Genomic DNA, 16,403 nt, shown 5'->3' with positions numbered 1-16,403 from the left:
ATGGGGGCAGCCGTGTCCATAATGTAGGGGCAGAGTGGCGGGCCCCTGGCCCCGTCCAGTCGCGGACGGGCGCAGACGGGCAGCTCTTTGGCGGGGTCTTCGGCGGGGCTGCGCGCGGTCGCTGCGCGCTCAGGGAGGTGCGAGGGCTAAGTAGCCCTGCGTCCAACCACTAGAGCGCTAACCGCTCCTAGTGGGACCGGAAGTGGTGTTAAAGCCTGCTTCCCCCTTGCCAGAACGGGAGGTGGTAGGCGGAAACTAGCGCTTGGATTGCGCTAAGGAAGGAGCCCTGACACTAGTGCTTGGTGCAGTGAAGGTGTAAGGCAATGCGGAAATTCTATCGGGCAATTTTTAAAACACACAGTAATATTCACAATCACTTTTAAAATCAGTATTAAAACAGAATACTAGTATAGCAGCATCGCTATGTCTACACAGCAGCTTACGAGCAATTTCCAGCCAGCAAGCGGTATGGAGACTCTGCCACCGTCTCCCACCGCAGCGAGCTCCTCCGGTGCTTCGCCTAAGTAGCCCTGCGTCCAACCACTAGAGCGCTAACCGCTCCTAGTGGGACCGGAAGTGGTGTTAAATAATAAATACATTTTACAATTCATTCTGTACTGTATAGTATAAAATATAAAATCCTGCGTATACATAAGACCAGTAGTTTAATTAAACAGTTAATATGATTAATAAAAGATAAAATATGGGGAGAAATCATAGGGGGGCTTCCTTCAATCAGATACAATTACACTAGGCTTTCTCTGACTACCATAATTCACCTTTTACCCTAGAGATTTATCATATCGTATATGGGCAGTAACCTAACCCACTCCCTCACTCTCAATAGTCGGAGGGCGTTGCGCATTATCTCTCCATCTCTTGATGGGGCCCAAATTCTCGTGCCCAACTACCTCATCTTCCTACCTCTCCTTATATAAAGGGAGGATTCCAAGTTATATATCCCTAAGAGGCGTGCAAGCCACATTTGAAAAGTGGGGGGAATTGGGTCCTTCCATCCTGCTGCTAGGAGTATCCTGAGAACTGCTACACATATAAAAACAAGGGATTCATCTTCCTTACTGAGGCTACTATCATACCCCATTAACATTAGGGTAGGGGATAGGTCGATCTTAGATCCTAGCAGCCCCTCCTAGAAGATCACAATCTCTCTCTGAATTACACTTAGTTTTTCACATTGATAGAACATGTGTATTAAATCAGCTGGCCCTTCAACACACCTCGGACATTTGTCATCTTCTCTCTTACCCCAATCATACAATTTAGCTGGAGTAAAATAAAGATTAAATAGGGTTTTATAATGTTGGGCTTTCTAGTTAGTCAAACGGAATAGCTTTTCTGCTAAATGCAGCGCTTTATACATATCTACATCAGTATCATTTAATTTAGTTACCCAGGTAGCTTCACATTTTTCCATGTCATCTTGTGAATTCAGGAGCAAAGTACTGTATATCATCTTTATTTTGCTTCCACGCCCTACTAAATACTCAATAAGATTAATTTTACCCCCCGGAGAAATCCGTGGCCTAAAATCTGATAGATTTTTCTGGATTTGTATAAATTTGAAGCCTTGATTTGCAAGGAGCCCAAATTTCTGCTGTATGCCGCTAAATCCCAACATTTGATTTGATCTCCTTCCTATATATCACCAATTTTTCTTATACCTTGTTGATCCCAGATCCTCCCCATCCTATCATACAATAATTGCGGCAGTACAGTTGTTTTCCAAAGAGGGGTATAATAGTTTATTTTGGGATTGCCAAAGTTTTTTGTACTTCCTTCCAAACCTCCCATGCGTTTACCATTAACTTTTACAGTATTTTCTTGCAATATCCCCTGTCTGTTTTACGGAGTAAAAGCCCTATGGCCTCTCTGCCTAACATTAGCTTGAATATTGTTGGGAGGGTGTGATTACTTGCTGCTATAATCATTTGGTTCCTTTCTGGGTCAAGTAGTATTGCCATCTGACTCAATAGACAGGACCACTGATAAAATCTAACATTCGGGATTGCAGGCCCTCCCCTTACCTACGAGAGAGATAGATATTTTATGGCACGTCTAATTTTCCCGTATTTCTCGTATAGATTCCTTACCGCTCCACCCATCCTCCCCGTGATTACTAGGGTTGAGGTTATCCCCTTTTTAGGGCCCTAGTTTTATGCACCAATGGTCAGTATCTTACATGGCTCTGCGGTTCGGCACGGAAAGTCGTGTACAGAACTGACGTAAGCATGCATGGGTGGCGCCTGGGTGGTCTCTGTGACGTCATTCCGGTGCTTGCGATGCCAGTGACGGACGTGGAGCTGCACGACGCCACCTGCCGACGCGCAGGGGTTCTGCTGGGCGGAGAGGCTTTCCGGATCCAGTCTGGCGCCTGGGGAGTATTCTAGGGTAAGGAATCTATCACTAACTAATGTCTCTTACAGGTATATCGTTACACAAGTAGTAACTTCTGCTTTACTGACTGTTACTGTTCCCAGACACATGAGTTACATAATAAATTCACATAATGTGCATCAAATACTTCAAGCACTAAGGAAATTTAACACAAAACAGCGACTCACACGGAAATCAAACCTCTTCAAGCCTAAAGACAAAATGTGTAAAAACAATGCCATGACTCCAATTGAATACCAGCATGAGAGACAAAAAACAAGCTTCCTGCAAATTTTCTCATTACTTACGAACTGCCAGGAGCAAATCCACGAGGCAACAACGCCGCACATCACCCATCCGCCCAAACAGTATCAAGAGGTAAACAATCTGCTTAAATAGCCCAGGCCTTAATTAGATAGTGAACCTGAGCCAATCCCGGTGAATGTGATAGGGAATTGAAGGATGAGTAGTGCAACAGCTGTTGAAACTGCAGCAAGCAAAAGAATTGCGAAGGTGTAGCAGCAGTCATGAACAGGAGCCAGATGGACCAATCCTTTAAACGGATCACCCATGGACGAGTATTAAGACCTACTACTTTGTACAAAACTAAAGAAAACATTATTCAATTGTTTTTTAACTAAAACCCAGTGTCACTGATTTGAACAAGCAGGCCCAACATAGCAATACACCATAAAGGATGGGGAATACTGAATGAAGCACTGAGTTTGAATAACTGAACAAATTCAAAAGTGGCCCATCCTCATGCCGCGATTAGCAGGAGAAATGTCAAACCAATTGGCTGGCACTACCATTCAACAATAAAACACTCAGAACGCCAAAAAGTCTGTGAAAGCCAAAAATAGAAAACCTATGGCGAGCATCATTAATCCAGTATTGAGCAGCATTCCATGTCTGCTTAACTGAGAATTTATCTAAACCCAAAGAAGACTGAATTAGTCTACGCAAGAGTAAAAGCAAAGCTAAGCCTCTGAATCGCAAAGGAGCCAAAGTTAGAGCCCCTTTTTATTGTTTACCGCACATATGGTACAAACCTCAAAAGGCTACAATAAGAATTATTGAAAAATGGTAAGCATTCAATTTACGCAGAACAGAGTATATCAAACATTGTACATGAGCCCACAGGTACCAAAAACCTTGTTTTACATATAGCGTTGCACGCTAGCAACATACACACACTATTGAATGTAAACCCACTTGTGCCACACGCCCAAAACTAGCACCACTTACAAATATTTATTATGTGTCAATACAGGTGTTAATTTTACACTCATCCCTGACACATAACAAAATTGCATGTGAGAGCAATGTTAAAAAACACGATCTGAAAGCAAATGTTAGCACACGAACGATAGGGAAACAAGTGACATAAAAGCCTACCTTACATTAGGGCGACAACTGCGTTGCTGAGCGTCGTAGTGTAGTAGCTGCAGCACAGGAAGGACCTGAACAAAGGGGTTCAAGACAAAAATGGAAGTGGGAAACTGAAACATTTTATTATTCACCTCTTTTTCTTCCATACCGCCAACTTAACTTTGGCGGTTCCCCCGCCACAGTAGCCTCCACATAAAGGCACATCGTAATCAGGATGGTGTGAATTTTCGTTGGACTCCCTCCGACAGCCGCTTCTGTCTATGATGCTGTTAACGCAGAGCAAGATTCTGGCAGAGGCAGCAGGACTCGGACTGGCATCCCTCATATACCCACATACATCTAAATACAGCAAGTAGACTGCCATCTCGATGGGCGGGAAGATAGTCAAAAAAGTGACGGTGGGACCTGACCCGCCAACATCGAAATCAGACCCGTAGGATAGCAGGATCTGCCATAGACTTTTTTAGTAGATCAAGCAATTCTATGCAATCTGTTCCATTAAAGCTGGGCTTACTTATGAAATTCTATATACTGTTTGCTATTCTGATTCAAGCATAACTTAGAAATATCCAGTGCTGGACAATAACTTGGGTAATATAGAGGAGAGGATGTGGCTAACGGCTAGAGCGGTCGACCTCGGACCTGGGGAACCGGATTTGAGTTTGAGTTTATCTGTAACGAAACTGGTGCTCATGTAAAGCGCTCTGATACCCGATGCCTCGGGTCTAGTTAGCGCTATATAAAACAACATTTTTTTTTTAAAAATTGATTTCATAGTTGACTCATCGATCATGAATGGGATAGATCGGAACAAATACAAGATTTTGGGTAGCATAGTAATTTTTAATACGTTGCCCCTACCCGATTATTGAGAGATGCATACCATCTATCCTTTTTAGATCCGCTGAGATTGATTGCACCAGAGGGTCAAAATTAACCTTTATTATTTTATCAATTGCTGGGCTAATTCTGACTCCTAAATGAAATGCGCATTCTATACATCTGAAATCATTCATTTTGATATTATCCGTACAGACTATCTGGGTCTTGCTTTCATTTAACAGATAACCAGACCTCTGTCCCAATTCCCTGGCTATCTCAGTGATTGCACTGATAGCTCTAGCTGGATCCGAAGTTAGTATAGCCAGGTCATCTGCATATGCCACCAACTTGCGCTCAAAGCCATTGATGACTATAGGCTTGATGTCTTGACACCTCAGTAATCTTGCTATCAGTGGATCAATATATAGGGCGAACAATATTGGTGAGCAGGGACAGCCATGCCTTGTCCCTCTAGAAATAAAGATATTATCAGGGCTGTCCCCCATTAATTGAATTTTGGCCTTTGAATCCGAATACATTGCCCTGATGGCCTTTGATATTCCTGGGCCAAACCCCTTTCGTTCCAATATCACCCACAAATACGTCCACTTTACTTGGTCAAAGGCTTTTTCTGCGTCGAGAAGGATCATGGCCATTTGGTCCTCCGTGGCAGCCTGTACATGAAAGAGTGTAATAGTCCGCTTTATATGATCAGTTGTTCCGCGCCCTGGGACAAACCCATGCTGCCATGGGGAGACCAAACCGCCAATGACCCTTCCCAACCTTTTCGCAAGCACCTCAGAGTATACTTTAGTATCTGCATTGATGAGGGATATTGGACGATACGATGCTGGGTTATCCTTTGGTTTTCCTTTTTTATGGAATACTACTATATTAGTTTCTTTCCAGAATTCTGGGATCTTACCACTATGTAATATACTGTTAAATAAATCTAACATAATAGGGGCGATCACACTCTGGAAACATGTATAAGCTTCCAGGGGAATGCTATCGGGGTCACTGCCTTTCCAGGGGATAGTTCTTGAAGGGCCTCATTTACTTCCTCTATCGAGAATTCTTTTTCTAGTTCTTCTTTTGTCTGACTGTCTAACTGAGGGCCTACACCCACAACCTCCATACTAGGGACTTCTGTAACAGTCTCTTCTTTATACAGCTTTTGGTAATAATCCCTAAATACCCTAAGGATGTCTTTTGACTCTGTATATACCAAATCCTCTTCCCGTATATCTGTAATTATATTTTTGGTGCTTTCCTGTCTAATTCGTAACGCTAAAAGTTTGTCTGCCTGTTTTGTAGCATTTTAGAATCCAAGCCTAATTTACCGTTTCATGCCCTTATATAGGCATAGAAATCATACCCATATTTAGACACAACCCATCTAGTCCAAATACAGGCATGGCTACTTCCACTAGTTCCAAAAAGCCACAATGATTTCTTGGAAAACTCGGCTTCAGCAGTCAGGGACATCCCCTTACTTGAATATTACTTACTTACTGTTTTCAAAGAAATACAATTCCCTTTGTCCGAATTTACGTCAAACTAGGCACCTTCAAGGTATAAATATGCCTACACTTGCCCTAGCAAACACACGGTGGTTCGGAGCAGCTCGACTATTTACTTGCCCGACGCAGCTCGCTACAGCAAGTGCCGAAGGAAGCCGACCCTCCAGCTGACGCACTGACAGAGAAGCTGTCCTTTCTCTCGCTGAGAATCCAGCTTCAGTGTTTCCAAGCTTCCCTCGCGGGGTGTTGGAAAATCGAGTCCGGAGACAGAGATACCAGACCTCCGACATTCTAAAACCAAGGTACGGAGCTGATTAGACCCTAAGAGAAATCTTGGCTAGATTCTTGGCAAAGACAAACTAAACCTATGCTACACCTCACTTACTTCTTCCCTTGTACTAGACTTAGGTTAGGTACATTGGGGTAGGCGTATTTTAGAAGCTCCACTTGAGTACTTTTTAGCCTTTGTTATTTAAGTATGTATTTATCTATGGTCTAGAAACCATACAATGCTTTTACAGTATTATTTTATAATACTCTTCTTACTGTACGCATTATACTTTGCTACCAGTATTACGATTGTAGCAGTACATTTTACTTGCTTGAGAAAGAAGACTGTTTAATAAACCCCTTTTATAGAAAACGCCCATCTCTCTATTTCTCTGCACCTCTGATGAAACGAAGCATGCTCAATTGACTGAGTAAAATATCTATCTATTGTTTCCACGACTTTGAAGATCAGTTTTATTCTTGGGGAAACAAAGTTGTCATGTTTATGCGGTTGCCAGAAACTAATCCCTTCTTGTTTATTCGAGAAAGTTTCTAGTGACCTCTGAGCTAGCTGGCACTCACAATTAAGTCTAATATATTCGATAGAGACCTAGTAGACATAAGTCCTACGTCAAATCTATAGGATATATTATTCCAGAGCCTATTGGGAATATAGGAACTACACTACATGCCTGTTCTCCTGTCTCATAAAACTAGCCCCTATGAGTTTGATAATCATCTGCAGCTTTCTGAGCTAACCATTTTTGCAGCTCGGATTTTATAGTCAAGATCCTGTGCTGTGTCTCTATAACCTCTTTTCCCTGACCTATATCTTCCGTATGTTGTTCCTCTACTAACATTAATTCTCTTAACAATCTTTCATTTTCCATCTGCCCCTCTTTCCTTAATCGAGCTTTAAAACTGATTGTTTCCCCTCTGCGAGCGGCTCTTAATGCGTTCCAGACTATATTTCGGGAGGCACTGTATCGGTTCATATCAAAATAGTCTTGGGCTCACTTCTTCATATGTTCTAAATAGTTCAGATTTACTGATACCTTCCTATTGAAAGTCCATTTTGCATAGCATTTATTAGGGGATTCAGTTTCCAGATGTAAAACCAGTGGGTTATGATCTGATATTGCTTTTGGTAATTTCTCAATCCCCACTTTCTTTATTACTGTCGCCGATATCAAAAAATAATCCAACTTTGTATAATTTTGGTGCGAGCATGAAAAATATGTGAATCCTGCCTTGTTTGGTTCTTTGTCCCCCAAACATCTACCAGACCATGCCTGATGATTAATGAGTTCAAAGCATGGTATACTTTGGGCTTTTGCCCAGCATTCGAATTATTACTAACAAGGTCAACTGCGATATTAAAATCTCCACATAATATCATTGGAGTTGGCCATGTCGTCAGTTCAATTTCGAGATTTCAGGATCGTCTTGATTAGACCCATATATTGTGCACAGGGTGATTCCAATTCCGAGCTCCACCACCACCCTTCTCCCAAGGGTGTCTATTATTTTGTGTTTCACACCACCAAGAGACACCTTACCCAATATTGCTACCCCCCTGATGGTAGAGGTCTGAGAAGAGCAGGCCAATATGTCATATCCTTTTATATTTATCACGTTTCTTTTTGCCCAAGGTACGTGGGTTTCCTGTACACAGACCACATCAAAATAGTTTGATCTTACAAACTCCCCCAGTCGTTGCCTCTTTCTTCAATCATTTAAGCCCCCTGCGTTCACAGTGCATATCTTAAGCTACCCCATTCTTCTTTATAAGGTTGTCCCATCCGTTACTACTTTCATTAATCGACTGTTTTATTTGCAGGCCCTTCGACCATTTTTTTAAATCAAATACCGGGTATTCAGATCCTCCCTGTGACCCTGTCTACCACCCCCACCCCCCTACCCAGACCTTCAGCCCTCCCCCTCCCCACCCTACACCCTCCCTTCTGTCGTAACCCCCCACCACCCCTTTGAATCGCTCAGACTTTAGTCTGTGCATAGGATGTTTGCAGCATTAGTGACATGACTGATCCTATTAGAAAATGCTCTTAAAATTACCCCAACTAATCCTATTAATTTACAGGTCTGGTTAAACACATTTATGGCATTGCCCCTTCTCCCTTCCTTTCCTGTTTTGTTCTCCTTTGTCTTTTCTAAGCGATTTTCCTTTTCCTTTTAAACTCTTTTCCCTTCCTTTTCCCTTTTTTTAACTTTCCTTTTGTCCTTACCCCCTTTCCTTTTTCCCTTCCCTTCTTTTTTCTCCTTCCCCCTTCCCTCTCTTTTTGTTTCTTTACCCCTTCCCTGATCGTTGTTACTAATTCTATAGAGATTCCAGGGAGGAAGTGTCTTACCTTCCGGGGGATAGGCTCTAAATCACGTTAAACAAATAAAAATGTATCGCGAGTTTCACTCCTACACCCAACACCCAATCACACAACCACAAACACAACCACAACCACACACACAACCACACCCAACCACACATCTACACACACCCATAACCACACCCGCACCCACAACCGCACCCACACACAACCACAACCACACACAACCACATACCCACAACCACACAGGCATATCAAGACTTGGCTATTTGATCAATAATTCTCAATAGCCACCTTCCTTCTCCTATCTTTCTACTAGCTGAGTCTAGGCGCTGGGAAACCCTTTTTGGGTAGCTGTTGCGCCCTACAAGTTGAAAAAATAAATAAATAAATAAACACACACACACACAACCACACAGACAACCACAAACACACAACCACACACACACAACCACACAAACAACCACATATGCAAGCTGTCAGAAGGCTCACACCAAGTCCATCGAAGCCGACGATGCTCCCAATGCCCCCCCACCTCAGCCACGGCCAGAAGATCTCTTAGCCGTCTCTGAAATGGAAGGGAAAGGGGAAGTGGATTGAGAAAGAGAGACAGCCCGGTTGAGAATGGTTCTTCTCTGGTCTTCCGCGTCTGCCAACGTCGAAGATACACTGGCACCTGCAGTAAGAGACACACTTAATCTTTTCTATACTATTCAATTCACAGTAAACATTAACCTGTCAGTTGTTACCAATTTTACCTGGAAGACCTGGCTATCTGCTTCTCTCTTTATAAATGGGTGACTGACTTCTACATATTGGTTTGATTATTCTGTGTCTGCAAAACATACATGAACAGATATTATTTTTATATCTCGCTACTATGTTCTATACTTTTACAGATCTTAAATGCTTAATTCTGCTCCTATACTCACCAACCCATACAAGTGTGACTGCCTTAAGTTACCAGTAGATCAATTGGAAACTCCTGGCAATTCGCTTCAACTGTAATTAGAATTATCCTGGGATTGAAAAGCTTCCTGGGGAAAATACGACAATATGCCCAACTGTCCTGGCGTTATATGTCGAAGTTTCTAGTCTTTCCCCCAGTTCTCAGCAAATAAAATGTTCCATAGGAAAAAGAAAGAACTTGAATAACTGAATACGAGTCTTTTTGACTAAACTGTCTTCTAGTAAGTTCCAGGAGATGGCACTATAGACCTGTGCCTTGAAACGGAATTCAAAACTCTTACTTGACATGAAAAACAACAATTGTCTCTGCTGCTCCCACGTAGCGCACGCGAACTTGGTTGAAGAGCTGAGGATATCTGTAGGTATCTTGAAATACTGAAGTCTTGACACACAAACAGGTACTAGGAAGACGGACCTCGCCGAGAACGCACCAGCCTCGGTGCGAATTCAGTTGAAGTGCGTAGTTCCAACGTTCTAATCCGAGCTTCAGCTGTGCTACCAGAGAGCGCTCAAAAGAACTAGACCGCTGCCACTGGACAGCGACCACAGAACTTAAGGCGGCCATGATGAGGGTCGCTAAGTGCCCGCAAACATAGTTTCCACATAAGTTTGGACACAATAAACCCTCTTCGTCCGCGGGGGACTGATGGCACCTTTTTGCGTCTGCTCAACTTTGTTACTGATTTGAACCTGGGGGCCTGAACAGAACCTATAATCCTGACAGTATCTCCCTCCAAAGGGGGCCCTCCCAGTTTTGGCTTCGAAGGATTGGTCTGGTGAAATTGCTTAACGAGCTTAGGAGCATGAACATTACTGGAAGGTTCCCATGACCTTTCCTCTGGCCCAAAACCCTTCCACTCGACAAGATAAAACAATTTACTCCTGGAGATTTTAGAATCTAAGATTCTACTGACCTCAAATTCCTCCTCTGACTCTACTCTGATTGGTGCTGGTTTACTTTTATAACGAACCTTAGGAGGATTTTTCTTTAACAACGATAGGTGAAAAGCTGGATGTACTTTTAAGCTACGGGGAAGTTGCAATTTGACAACTACTGGGTTTATTTTCTTCTGGATTTTAAAAGGGCCAATAAACCTAGGCTGAAACTTCCGGTTGCCTTTTAATCTAAGATGTTTAGTGGATAACCAAACCTGATCTCCTACCTCGAAATTTTCTCCTGCCCTCCTCTTTTTATCTGCCTGTTGCTTATAGGAAATTTTTGCTTTTGTGAGGTTTGACTGAGCCTGTTGATACGATTTTTTCAAGTTTGCTATCCATTCTACCACTGTGGGATTTTCTTCTACTAGTTTCCCCAATGTTATCTTAGGGTGACGGCCATAGTTTAAATAGAATGGGGTGAAACCGGTAGAGGCATGAACGGCATTGTTGTAAGCGAACTCTGCAGACCACAGGAGGTCCGACCAGTTCCCTTCTTGCTCCATTAAATATAATCTCAGGTATTGCTCCAATTCCTGGTTCACTCTCTCAGTTTGCCCGTCAGTCTCGGGATGGAAACTAGTTGAGAAACGAGTGTCTATGCCCAAGCTGTGCATATAGTTCTTCCAGAATCGAGACACAAACTGAGCACCTCTGTCCGAAATTAGAATTTGAGGAATACCATGAGAACGCACCACATGTTGGTTAAATAATTTCACCAACTGTGGAGCAGATGGAACTTTTTCCAAAGGAACAAAATGACTCATTTTTGAATAGGTGTCTACTAACACTAAAATAGCGGTGAACCCTTGACTAAGTGGCAAATCTACAATTAGGTCTAAAGATACTGTATGCCAAGGACCTGGAGCATTAGGTAGAGGTTGTAAGAACCCCTGTGGACTCTGTCTAGAGGGCTTTCCTTTTATGCACAATTCACAGGTTGCGACATACTGTCCCACTTGAGCCGCCATGCCTGGCCACCAAAAATGCCTTTGTAACAACTGCAATGTCTTTTTACTGCCCTTGTGACCCGCCAACTGATCGTCGTGACAACTGGCCAGAGCCTTTTCCTGTAACTCTCTGGTGGGCAAGTACAAAGCTTCTTCGTAGTATGGTAACGAGTGCCTTATTGATTTTTTCTCATCATCTGCTGCCCACTTTTCCAATTCCTGCCGGGAACATCTCTTCAATATTTCCTTGGTGAAGTCTTCTAACTGAATTACTCCCACAATTCTCTCTCGTGGAATGATTGGCTCGTCTCCGGGAACTCTCTTGTCTTCTGCACAATTCATCCGTGATAACGCGTCAGCTTTGCCATTCTTCACTCCTGGTTTGAAGGTTATGACAAAGTCAAATTCAGAAAAATACAACGACCATCTTAATTGACGAGGAGTCAATGTTTTGGCAGATTTTAAAAATTGCAAATTCCGATGGTCCGTGTACACAGTTACCTTGTGTCTGGCCCCGAGCAGATAGTGACGCCAATCCTGAAATGCTTCTTTAACTGCCAGCAATTCCTTGTCTGCTATAGTGTAGTTAAATTCAGCTTCAGTCAGTTTTCTCGACCGATAAGCCACAGGATGGAGTCCAGTAAGCTTATTTCTTTGTGATAAAATTCCACCTGTTGCAAAATCTGACGCATCCGTTTCCACAAAAAATTCCTGTGTGGGGTCTGGATGCATCAAGATGGGTGCCGTGACAAATGACCTCTTAAGGAACTGAAAAGCCTCTTCAGCTTCAAGAGACCAAATGAATTCTTTCCCCTTCTTAAGGAGTTGAGTTATGGGTTGAACTTTGGCAGAAAAATTTGGAATAAACCTTCTGTAGAAATTGGAAAACCCTAAGAAGCTCTGAACTTCCTTGACGCTCTTCGGAGAGGACCAATCCTGAATGACTTGCACTTTGGAAGGATCCATAGCCACCCCATCAGCCGACAAGATGAACCCTAGGAACTCCACTTTCTCCACATGAAAAGAGCATTTCTCCAGTTTGACATACAATTGGTTTTCCAACAATTTCTTTAAAATTGCTCGCACCTGAAGGACATGATTTTCAATGTTGTCCGAAAAAATCAGAATATCGTCAATGTAGACGACAGCTACTCGGTCCAAAAATTCTCGCAAAACATTGTTCACAAAGTGTTGAAACGCTGCCGGAGCGTTACTCAAACCAAACGGCATTACTTGGTATTCATAAAGACCGTACTTGGTGCGAAACGCTGTTTTCCATTCCTCACCCTCAGCGACTCGAACTAGATGGTATGCCCCTCGTAAATCCAATTTAGTATATATTTTTGCTCCCTTCACTTGGTCAAGTAACTGCGAAATGAGTGGCAATGGATAACGGTTTTTTACTGTCGCTAAGTTCAAGGCTCTGTAATCTATACATGTGCGCAAAGTACCATCCTTCTTCGGCCGGAAAAACAGAGGCGAGGAGACTGGTGATTGAGAAGGTCTTATGAATCCAATTTTTAAGTAATCATCCAAGTACTTCTTTAGAAACTCGTTCTCTGCTTCCGTTAGGGCATAGATCCGACTGCATGGTAACCTGGCTCCGGGTTCTAGCTCTATCTTACAATCGTACTCACGATGGGGTGGGAGTTTCTCGGCATTACCTTTGTCAAAAACACTGGCCAGGTCTTGATACTCGGGAGGAATTTCTATGGTTTCCAGTGCACACACTTGATGTGTAATTTGAGCCAAATTCCAAGCTGGCGAACCTTCAGTTTTCTGATGAGAAGCGGAAAAACAATATTGACGACAATGCGCTGAGGTCATTTCCACTGCTCGCTGCTCCCAATCGATTTTTGGATTATGCTCAGTGAGCCAAGGTAATCCTAATATTAATTTGAACTGTGGAGCATCTATCAAATTGAAACGAAGAAATTCCCGATGGCCTTGTAAACCCAACAACTCTAAAGTTTCCGTTTCTTGGGTGATGGGTCCCGAGGTGAGATTGGTGCCATCCACTGCTTTGACTATCTCTGGGTGTTTCTTAGTCACTGCCTGAATGCCCATTGCTTTGGCATAGGTCAAGTCACAAAAATTTCCAGTGGCACCTGAGTCAATCATAACTGATACCCCAGAAATTTCTTTTGTACCAAATTTCACAACAAATGAGACTGTCAAATGTGGAGCTGCCGACTGTAGAGTGTTGATTAATTGCTGCACCTCTGGAGTTGAGTTTTGTTCTTTTCCCACCAGAGCAACTCCTTCTACTGGTGGGATTTGGCTTTTAAACTTCCATTGACTTTTGGTTTTTTCAAACAGTCTCTTACGAAATGACCTGACACACCACAATACAGGCACAAGTTGTTGGCTCGCCTTTTTTCTTTTTCTTCTTTAGACAATGGCCCCCTGATGGAGCCAATCTGCATCGGTTCTTCCCCTTGACTGTTTTCTGATCGACTCGATTCACTCTTTACCCGATCCAGGCGTGGGAAATAAGACCTAAAGTCTTTTTTCTTCTCCGACTTTCTTTCTGAAAGACGATGTTCCAACTGTAGAACCAGGTCTATCAATTCAGATATCTCACGTGGTCTCTTGGGTATCTGCGCTAACGCATCTTTCAGCTCATCTCTCAAGCCTCGGTAAAAAATGGCGGAGCGCTTACTTTCTGGCCACTCCGTTTCGACAATTAGTTTGTTAAATTGAGCAATGTATGCAATTAACTCTCTGTTCCCTTGTTTGAGATCCAAAAGCTCATTATCCGTGGCCTGTTCTGCAGTTCTGCGATCAAAAATTCGTAAAAATTCCCTTTTAAATACATCGAAGTTGTATAGGGCTGGATCATCTCTCGAAATTAACGGCATTGACCATGCTGCCGCATCACCACTCATGTAGGACAGCATGAACGCAACCTTCACCCTATCGTCTTTAAACACTACTGGACGACAAAGAAAATGCAATGAACACTGTGTGAGGAATATCTGGGCTTTATGTGGGTCTCCCCCAAATCTCTCTGGATTAGCCAATGGAACCACTGGAGCTACCGAATGAATCACCTGAGTAGCTGCTTCTGAAGCTGAACTCCTACTCGATCCCGAAGACCCTCCTGCTGCTAGTTCCTCCATTTTTGACCTAATTATATGATTCTCTTGTTGGGACCTTTTAATTTCCTCTCTTAACGCCCTATTATCCTCAACGGACTGCGTCAACTGACTTTGCAGTCCGTCCAGTATACCTGCCAGAGTTTTCAAATCAAATCCCTCTGCCATCGCGGCTTAGATGGAAAGTTGGCACTTCAATCTGTCAGAAGGCTCACACCAAGTCCATCGAAGCCGACGATGCTCCCAATGCCCCCCCACCTCAGCCACGGCCAGAAGATCTCTTAGCCGTCTCTGAAATGGAAGGGAAAGGGGAAGTGGATTGAGAAAGAGAGACAGACCGGTTGAGAATGGTTCTTCTCTGGTCTTCCGCGTCTGCCAACGTCGAAGATACACTGGCACCTGCAGTAAGAGACACACTTAATCTTTTCTATACTATTCAATTCACAGTAAACATTAACCTGTCAGTTGTTACCAATTTTACCTGGAAGACCTGGCTATCTGCTTCTCTCTTTATAAATGGGTGACTGACTTCTACATATTGGTTTGATTATTCTGTGTCTGCAAAACATACATGAACAGATATTATTTTTATATCTCGCTACTATGTTCTATACTTTTACAGATCTTAAATGCTTAATTCTGCTCCTATACTCACCAACCCATACAAGTGTGACTGCCTTAAGTTACCAGTAGATCAATTGGAAACTCCTGGCAATTCGCTTCAACTGTAATTAGAATTATCCTGGGATTGAAAAGCTTCCTGGGGAAAATACGACAATATGCCCAACTGTCCTGGCGTTATATGTCGAAGTTTCTAGTCTTTCCCCCAGTTCTCAGCAAATAAAATGTTCCATAAGAAAAAGAAAGAACTTGAATAACTGAATACGAGTCTTTTTGACTAAACTGTCTTCTAGTAAGTTCCAGGAGATGGCACTATAGACCTGTGCCTTGAAACGGAATTCAAAACTCTTACTTGACATGAAAAACAACAATTGTCTCTGCTGCTCCCACGTAGCGCATGCGAACTTGGTTGAAGAGCTGAGGATATCTGTAGGTATCTTGAAATACTGAAGTCTTGACACACAAACAGGTACTAGGAAGACGGACCTCGCCGAGAACGCACCAGCCTCGGTGCGAATTCAGTTGAAGTGCGTAGTTCCAACGTTCTAATCCGAGCTTCAGCTGTGCTACCAGAGAGCGCTCAAAAGAACTAGACCGCTGCCACTGGACAGCGACCACAGAACTTAAGGCGGCCATGATGAGGGTCGCTAAGTGCCCGCAAACATAGTTTCCACATAAGTTTGGACACAATAAACCCTCTTCGTCCGCGGGGGACTGATGGCACCTTTTTGCGTCTGCTCAACTTTGTTACTGATTTGAACCTGGGGGCCTGAACAGAACCTATAATCCTGACACAAGCACACACACAATCACACCAAGCATTGGCATAGCCAATAGGTCTCGCATTTGGGACCTTATAACTGTTTAGCCACGCAACAGTTGATGTGGTTGCACCAAGGATATTGTGCTGCATAACTAAATACTTAGAAGGTCCCAAAAGCGAGACCTATTGGCTATGCCAATGCTTGCTTTTTTTTTCATCATATATTTATCTATCCATAGTGTCCAGATATTCCTTTGCTTTTATTACTGATGCGAAATAACGTGTCTGCCCATCATGGATCACTTTGAGCTGGGCTGGATTTA

Source organism: Lissotriton helveticus, chromosome 3_1 (genome assembly GCF_964261635.1).
Source record: "Lissotriton helveticus chromosome 3_1, aLisHel1.1, whole genome shotgun sequence".
Lineage (NCBI taxonomy): Eukaryota > Metazoa > Chordata > Amphibia > Caudata > Salamandridae > Lissotriton > Lissotriton helveticus.
This window is presented reverse-complemented; position numbering follows the sequence as displayed.